The sequence below is a fragment of the Cherax quadricarinatus genome, chromosome 7, assembly GCF_038502225.1.
Source record: "Cherax quadricarinatus isolate ZL_2023a chromosome 7, ASM3850222v1, whole genome shotgun sequence".
NCBI lineage: Eukaryota > Metazoa > Arthropoda > Malacostraca > Decapoda > Parastacidae > Cherax > Cherax quadricarinatus.
The window spans coordinates 28,682,295-28,691,575 of NC_091298.1; the positions used below are offsets into that span (position 1 = coordinate 28,682,295).

General features: G+C 45.7%; 1 protein-coding gene across 1 annotated transcript in view; it reads right to left on the reverse strand.

Annotated features, from left to right (window-relative positions):
- Positions 1 to 3,914, reverse strand: part of LOC128690133 (uncharacterized) — a 321,351-nt gene extending 317,437 nt beyond the window's left edge. The window contains exon 1 of the mRNA XM_070082719.1: positions 3,815 to 3,914. The gene's annotated coding sequence lies outside the window, so the exon portion shown is untranslated. The remainder of the gene's footprint in view (positions 1 to 3,814) is intronic.
- Positions 3,915 to 9,281: the final 5,367 nt, after the last annotated feature.

Sequence of the window (9,281 nt, forward strand, 5' to 3'; positions counted from 1 at the left end):
GAACGAAACGTTGTTGTAATAAAAGTTTGTTTAACAAGATGTATTTGTGTCCAGGTATGTTGTGTGATGTAAGAAATATTAATGTTACAGTAAGATCAAGTTGTTATACACGAGGTCATCACAGAGCAACAAGTCTAATATGAGACACAAGATACACGAGGTGAGTGGCAGCAAGTGTGACTGCCAGAGCAGTAAACCTGTCTGCCACATGGCAACCGAAGCATCGAGCCTCTACCATCCCTGAATGACCCGTACGGACTTAACGCTTCAAACATAATACTACTCAAAAAATTGAGAGAAATATTGCAAGACCCATTAACACAGTCGTCTACGACAGTAACAACAACAATGTTTATTTTGATTGTAGCTCAAAGTGTGATGAGATACAGAAGCGGGACGACGACATTATGATGTCTGCTGGACTCACAACTAGACAATGATCCTGGACCGACCCGAACCTCCCCCAGTTTTCATTTCTAATCTACGGGTTGGTTGTAATTGGTTACATCCACGGTATTGTAGGTTTGTTACATGTACACACACACACACACACACACACACACACACATACATTATATATATATATATATATATATATATATATATATATATATATATATATATATATATATATATATACATATATATACATATATATACATATATATATATATATATATATATATATATATATATATATATATATATATATATATATATATAATGTCGTGCCGAATAGGTAAAACTTGCGAATTTGACTTAAATAACAACGCTCTTCTTGCCGAATAAGGCAAGCGAAAATTTTATTTATGCCATAATTTCGCGAAAATCATTTTGAACCGAACGAAAAAATATATTACAATGTGTTTGTTTATTAATAAATTATTGGCAATTTATGCATTATCTAAAATATATTTAGTTGGATTAGGCTAAATTAAATTGCGCTTGTTATAATAAGGTTAGGTAAATTTTCTAAGGTTCTTTTGGTACAACATTATTAATGTTTACATTAACGTAAATGAAAAAATGTATCTTTAAACGTATAAGAGAAAATTTTGGAAAAGACTAAATTTTAAATGAGTTGTTGCTAATTAACCAGTTTTACTTATTTGGCACGACATATATATACATATGACGAAAAAGTGTTCTTGATCTTGGTCCAAGGCATTTAAGCTACCCTTACTCTCTCTTTGAATCGAACCTGACTACCTTCTATTCCCCAGGGGCTTTAAAACTCACGATTTAGCACTATTAAAGTCCTCGATGAGATCTTGAATGCCAATACTATTAAAATTCAAGCGTGTGATTCCCAACTATTAAAGCGACAGCGAGGTGTTCCCCCTCTGCCAGACGTATGCTGCTCCTTCATCTTGTTTTTTTTTTTGTCTTGGTTTAGATTAAATTGACGATGAATAACAAATTAAACAAGCACTCAGACTTCTAAGAATATTTTTACTATTATAACTCCGGGGAAACATCAGGGTAATACAAAGTGAGTTACAGCGCTGTATTGTCAAGACGCTCGCTCTACTATCGACTTTATCAGTTCATTCAGATAATAACAAGAACAAGGCTTGTCTGAGCGTGTCAGACAGGAATAAGTGGAGCCAACTGGTTTTTATGATTTGACGTGCTGTTGGAGAATGAACATGTTAACATCTATGAAGGGGATCAGGACTATTAACCGGACTTGAGTCCTGGTGGTCGAAATTACGGTGCCTGCACTCAGAAAGAGGGGTGGGGATGTGGCAGTTCAGAGGATTATCTGAACTGTGATGTCAGCGCTTCTGACAAGACAGTAATTGACTGAATGACGGTGAAAGTGTTTTCTTCTTTATCGGATCACCGTAACGTTTGGTGTGTTAAAAAAAGGGAGGGGGGCATTTATAGGGGTTAGAAAGAGTTCCTGAGATGAAAGAATGATGTCAAGGGGTCATGTCAGTAGCCAGCCCAGTGAGGGTAGGTGATGGCAGTAACTGCTACTGGAAGAATAAACCTTGCTAAGACTTCGGAGATTATGAAGGATACTGTCATTTACAACAAAAAGGCACAATAACGTGACTGGAGCAATACACAGATAACCCGCACATAGGAGAGAGGAGCTTATGACTACGTTTCGGTCCGAGCTGGACCATTTACAAAGTCACGCAGTGTGACTTTGTAAATGGTCCAATTCGGACCGAAATGTCGTCGTAAGCTCCTTTCTCCTGTGTGTGAGTTATTTGTGTATTTATGCCATTTGTTGCGGCTATTAGTGCAGATTTTTAAATACACTGTGCTACGACACTTTTAATGATAAATCTTGCCTCTGGGAAGCTCATAAGTTGGTTCTCGGTGTTTGGGTTTAGTTAAGAAAGCTAAGCCAGTGCACACCATTGTCGTAGTCTATACCATACATATTATGCTTGTAACAAGATTTATGCAAGTGGAACCTCCAGAGATCTAGATACCAAAGAACAAATTAATACATGCCGAAGCAAGTACTCTAAACGTGCATGACCTCTTCACAGAAATACCGATAACCACCTTTTGAATATCCCAGAAGTAAGACTTATCAAAGAAAGTGACCGTCGTAGCATTGTCTAGAATCCGCAGTAACAGCCACACCCAAAAAAAGTTAATCAAAAGTCGGGATTCTTCACAACCTCCGAAGTCGTAGCGAAGTTTATTCTTCTAATACCTAACACTGCGATCACCTAACGTCAATTACTGGTCTGGCTACTCATATACGATTTCATGTTTTCATTCTTATATCTCAGGAGTCAGGACCTCTCTCCAGCCCCTATAAATAGCTATGTCCTGTAGTTCTCTGTGTGAACTGATAAACTCCCTTGTGAACCAAGCGTCTTTATAATAACAGGCCATAACCCTAGCTGTGTCTTATTTACATGTGCATTAAACATGATGTATTGTTTGTGATCCAGGTATACGCATGGATATGAACAGAAGTTATAAGTATTTCTGGTTAAATCGGTATAGTGGGCTGAGATAACAAGCGGGCTTCAGCGCCTTTTGTGAAGACTACAGAACCCAGCGTGTTAGTGACGGTGCTGTGAGAACTGGTGTTCTTATTTATATTGTGTGTAGTTATTATGACCTGACGAGGCAGGGTAAGGGGTGATGACTCCTGGAATCATGAACAGATTCTTTCTTCTTTTATTTGCATAAGGTGGACAACAGTAACGAGTACTGGGCCTAAAATACCTGTATACACCCTTCCCGTCCCGACTCCTCTCCAGCAGTGGTAACAGAGGTTGTTATGGGGCCCTCCACTACTGACACTACACATTTCACAAATAACCTGCCTCTTATGACGACGTTTAGTTCCATCCTATACCATTAACAAGTCGTTTGTGACTTGTTAGTGGTCCAGGATAGACCGAAACGTCATCATAAGTTTTCACTAAGTGGCGGGTTATTATTTGTGAATTCTTAGTTTTTATCTTCCTTCGACACTACTCGTGTAAAGCTCTCAGCAAGCGCTCAACCTTTACACAAGAAAGAGACTTCGAAGCTTACTGATTGCAGCTTAATAAGAATTTTTCTGCGAAGTCCCAAGTGAAGATCGACGGCATTAAATGTCTGCAGCTGGGCCGAGCTCTGCCACGTTCTCTTCTCAGAATTTCTGATCAAAAATCAAAGCTTTCTTCTTGTGGCCTGACTTTAACTCTCAGACTCAACGACCTGAGTGGTTTCATATTATCAGATACATTGTGACGGCGCCATAATTCGTGTGACTGGCAGAAACAAAGTTGCGGTGTGCGGGTTACCTGTGGGCCAGCTGCCCCACAGGTACCTGTTGCTGGCTACCTACCTTGGGTGTGGTGGAGCAGGAGGGTTGCTGGCGTCGCGAGGTGGTGTAGGTGAGCGTGTGGTGGTGGTGGAGGCGGGGTAGTGAGCGTGCAAGTGTCGAGGTGGCGTGTGAGGCCTGGCCTGGCCAGCGCTACCATAAGAACACACCGATGTGGGCGGCAGGGGGCGGGGCATCCTTATCTCACCCCGCTGTAAGCGCCAAGGGGCGGGGCGTCCATACTTCACCCCGCTGTAAGCGCCAAGAGGCGGGGCATCCTTATCTCACCCCGCTGTAAGCGCCAAGGGGTGGGGCATCCTTATCTCACTAGGCTGGAATAATGCTGTACACTAACTGCCCCCTTCAAGGCAGGCGAAATTGCTGACCTGGAGAGTGTACAAAAAAATTTCACGGAACACAGAAGTACGATAAAGCACCTAAATTACTGGGAACGGTCGAAGTCCCTTGATTTGTATTCCCTGGAACGCAGGCGAGAGAGATACATGATAATATGCTCTTGGAAAATCCTAGAGGGTTTAGTACCAAACTTGAACACGAAAATCACTCCCTATGAAAGCAAAAGACTCGGCAACATTTCCCTAATGAAAAGCAGGGGTACCACGGGCATATTGAGAGACAACACATTAAGTTGTGCAAGAATGGTATATAATACCGACAAGATGAAATTAAGACACATGTACAACATCTGGGTATCTTTATTGTAGACGTTTCGCCATCCAGTGGCTTTATCAATACAAATTCCAGGACATAACTTGAAGACAGTAGGATTCTGAGAATCTCCACGACTACGGTGCTCTTCGCACCTACTGCTAGGTTCAGGGACTGATTACCTCATCTTCTGTATATAGTCCTACTGTCTTCAAGTTATGTCCTGGAATTTGTATTGATAAAGCCACTGGATGGCGAAACGTCTACAATAAAGATACCCAGATGTTGCACATGTGTCTTAATTTCAACACAATAAGTGTCCGGGGCCAAAGACTGTTCAATTGCCTCCCAGCATACATAAGGGGGATTACCAATAGACCCCTGGCTGTCTTCAAGAAGGCGCTGAACAGGTACTAAGATAAACATAGTAGCTTGACTTTGTATTGCTGGCTGCCTATTTAGTTTTTTGAAAGGCTGTGTTCAAATAACATTTTCCTAGAAATTGTTTATCTTCAATAAAATATACATGTTACATTCCATGAATTCTAAAAAAATATTTTATACATGGAAAAAAATTGTGATTAGTTCAGCATCATTTTTCCTAAGGAAATCTGCCGATGTCAGGAGTGTGGTATCTTGCAGCATCACCTGGCTTGTTGTGAAGTATTGTTATCTGGACCACCTCCGTCTTCGTCTTTGTATGGCTATAGTATCTGATTTTCTCTTCTTGAATTAACTCTACTGTATCTGCTGCAAGGAGATCTCGTGCGTACCGTAGTGTTACTAGTACTCTGACGGAGTACCCATTCCTCACACTGTAGCTAGCACTCGCCCGGATTACTCGTCATTCCTTTTGCTGCACATATCAAAAATTTTATTTTGAATCGTTTTAGTTCTGGCTGTAACCACGTCAGTTTCTAGTCTTCCCATCATGCTTGGCTGGCTACCCAATAGAAAACACAACTGCTTTTAAATCACACTAAAATTCCGTGGGCGGAACACTGCATAGTTCTGTCAGTGACGTATTTGCAACTTCTAATTTTCTGTTTTCTGGTGCAATAATCTTCATGTTTCAGAAGTCATTTTCACATTTTTTTTGGTGAACAATTTGTCAAGATCGAATTGAAATTTCATCCCCTCGATCCTCTTTTATTTGACGTGTGTTTGAACGCCCTTTTTGGTGAAGGAAGATGGCTTTATATGTACAACGCAATCCCGAAACTCTATATTGATGTCCAAAAAATCATTGCATTACCTCGCCGCTAGTGCCTTTGTCACAGTTTTCAAGTAGAAAAAATTCTGTGTACGGTAGTTCACAAAGTTACCACAACATGTCTCTGGACTTGTCCCTTAAGTTGTTGACAATGGCACACACTATTAACTGGGTTTGTCACCGAGACGAGTGGGAATGGAACCCATGGGAAGTGAGCCCAATAGGCTCAAACCTTGCCCGTTCCGTGATTTGTCTGCAATCGTGTTACTATGATTTCGTGAAACAGCATATTCACACAACAGTCTCATTGTACCTTCATCGTCTGAAACTGAAACTGGTTATTAATATGCATGAAGAAACTACAAAAACAGTTGCTGCAACAACTTACATTACAAAGCGAGACACCACACCAGCACACCAGAGTATATGTGAAGTCTCGCATTTGTGAACCCAAACCACGTAAAGGGTGAGGTTGGAACCCATGGCGAGTGTCCTAGGTAGAGAAATATACATAGTTGGATGACTCTTACTGTAGCCAGCTGGCCTAGTAGCTTACGCACTGGTCTGGAGTTTTACGATTCACTCGCCGTGGGTTCAGACCCACGTGTTATTACGATTTCGTGAGTTGTAAGTTCAAGCTGAGGTGAAACTGGGTCACTCCGCTGGTGGCGTCTCTACCACGGGCGTTACAATGGTGTTGGTCACATAGACCTCATACGGCACAATACGTATGTTCTCTCCTGCAGATGCCTGTGACTTGTAAATGGTTCAAGTCGGACTGAAACGTCGCCATTTGTTTCTCTCTCCTGTGTGCGAGTTATTTGTGTTCTGGAACTTTCGTCGCATTATGAAAGTTATTCCTGTCCTTCGGGACTATGACCTGTTTCTGGTAGGTTTGTAGGTAGGGATGGCGCGATACCAAAATTTTTGCCGATTTTGTTCTCGTAGGCTGTGTCCTCCCCGCAAGCTGTGTCCTCCCCGCAAGCTGTGTCCTCCCCGCAAGCTGTGTCCTCCCCGCAAGCTGTGTCCTCCCCGCAGGCTGTATCCTCCCCGCAGGCTGTGTCCTCCCCGCAGGCTGTGTCCTCCCCGCAAGCTGCGTCCTCCCCTCAAGCTGTGTCCTCCCCGCAAGCTGTGTCCTCCCCGCAAGCTGTGTCCTCCCCGCAAGCTGTGTCCTCCCCGCAAGCTGTGTCCTCCCCGCAAGCTGTGTCCTCCCCGCAGACTGTGTCCTCCCCGCAAGCTGTGTCCTCCCCGCAGGCTGTATCCTCCCCGCAAGCTGTGTCCTCCCCGCAAGCTGTGTCCTCCCCGCAAGCTGTATCCTCCCCGCAAGCTGTGTCCTCCCCGCAAGCTGTGTCCTCCCCGCAAGCTGTGTCCTCCCCGCAGGCTGTATCCTCCCCGCAAGCTGTGTCCTCCCCGCAAGCTGTGTCCTCCCCGCAAGCTGTGTCCTCCCCGCAGACTGTGTCCTCCCCGCAAGCTGTGTCCTCCCCGCAGGCTGTATCCTCCCCGCAAGCTGTGTCCTCCCCGCAAGCTGTGCCCTCCCCGCAAGCTGTATCCTCCCCGCAAGCTGTGTCCTCCCCGCAAGCTGTATCCTCCCCGCAAGCTGTATCCTCCCCGCAAGCTGTGTCCTCCCCGTAAGCTGTGTCCTCCCCGCAAGCTGTGTCCTCCCCGCAAGCTGTATCCTCCCCGCAAGCTGTATCCTCCCCGCAAGCTGTGTCCTCCCCGCAAGCTGTGTCCTCCCCGTAAGCTGTGTCCTCCCCGCAAGCTGTGTCCTCCCCGCAAGCTGTGTCCTCCCCGCAAGCTGTGTCCTCCCCGCAAGCTGTGTCCTCCCCGCAAGCTGTGTCCTCCCCGCAAGCTGTATCCTCCCCGCAAGCTGTATCCTCCCCGCAAGCTGTATCCTCCCCGCAAGCTGTGTCCTCCCCGCAAGCTGTATCCTCCCCGCAAGCTGTATCCTCCCCGCAAGCTGTGTCCTCCCCGCAAGCTGTGTCCTCCCCGCAAGCTGTATCCTCCCCGCAAGCTGTGTCCTCCCCGCAAGCTGTGTCCTCCCCGTAAGCTGTATCCTCCCCGCAAGCTGTGTCCTCCCCGCAAGCTGTATCCTCCCCGTAAGCTGTATCCTCCCCGCAAGCTGTGTCCTCCCCGCAAGCTGTATCCTCCCCGCAAGCTGTGTCCTCCCCGCAGGCTGTATCCTCCCCGCAAGCTGTGTCCTCCCCGCAAGCTGTATCCTCCCCGCAAGCTGTGTCCTCCCCGCAAGCTGTATCCTCCCCGCAAGCTGTATCCTCCCCGCAAGCTGTGTCCTCCCCGCAAGCTGTGTCCTCCCCGCAAGCTGTATCCTCCCCGCAAGCTGTGTCCTCCCCGCAAGCTGTGTCCTCCCCGTAAGCTGTATCCTCCCCGCAAGCTGTGTCCTCCCCGCAAGCTGTATCCTCCCCGTAAGCTGTATCCTCCCCGCAAGCTGTGTCCTCCCCGCAAGCTGTGTCCTCCCCGCAAGCTGTGTCCTCCCCGTAAGCTGTATCCTCCCCGCAAGCTGTGTCCTCCCCGCAAGCTGTATCCTCCCCGTAAGCTGTATCCTCCCCGCAAGCTGTGTCCTCCTCGCTGAGCTTAAGGAACACCGACAGTATGCTCCTTGTACTTCCCTTCGGAATCCGTGTTAGACCTGATATACTTCTGCTGACCTAATTTAACTACCCTACCCAATTTCTCCTTCTGGGCACTTCAGTGCCCACCATCTGGGGAGAAAAGGAACATAGATGACAGCTAATGGCACTGATGAGTTCTAGGAACGTTAGAAAATAGTGTTTTTTTCAGTCTTGTGGTGTTGAGTAAGTTCAACGCTCTAGATGATGCGATGAAGACTAACATTGTATGCACTTTGAAGAGTAGATATGATGAGATCCTAGAGACTAAAGATCATTGAAACTGATGGAACATGTCTGGACGAGTGCAGTTAGGTGAGGAGAGTATTCTGTGTGTGATGCTCTGAGCCAGACAAAAGGAGGTGTATTTTTTTTTATACTTTGGTGATCTTGTATTTTACCATCATAAACGACGGGTCACTCACCTTCGCTGAGGCCTTCTACTTTCTCTGTCTGTATCTCTCTCTCATTCTCTCTTTTGATCTCCATAGTAAGCAGATCAACAGGCCATGCTCCGTATGTATGCAAGCTTCTGGTATCTCTGGCTGAAGTATTGCTGTCAGATCCACTTCTGAGCCTCTGCTCCTTCCTGCTGCACCTGTTGAATATTGTTCATCACTTGTGATTTATGTTCCGAGGATTCAAGTCTGTACTAATGGGTCAAGGGGTGATGATTGTGTTGGATTTCCAGAATTGAATTGTCCTATGTTACCAAGTGAAACCGCTGTGTTCATTGGAGAAATCAGTGGTATCCTTGATGCACTCGTTCTGATAACCGTCTTAGGTGGGTTACAATTCACTGTCTGTTCGGACTCCCTGTGTGCTCAGTTGGCCCTGGACCAATATGCTTTTGTCCATTCTGTAGTCCAGAAAGTTCAGGAATGGTCAGCCCATAACCATATCTGACACAGGGATGTGAAGTTTGTTCGTGTCAGGGACAAGTTGGGATCCCGGAATATGAATTGACGAATGTTGAGTCAATGGC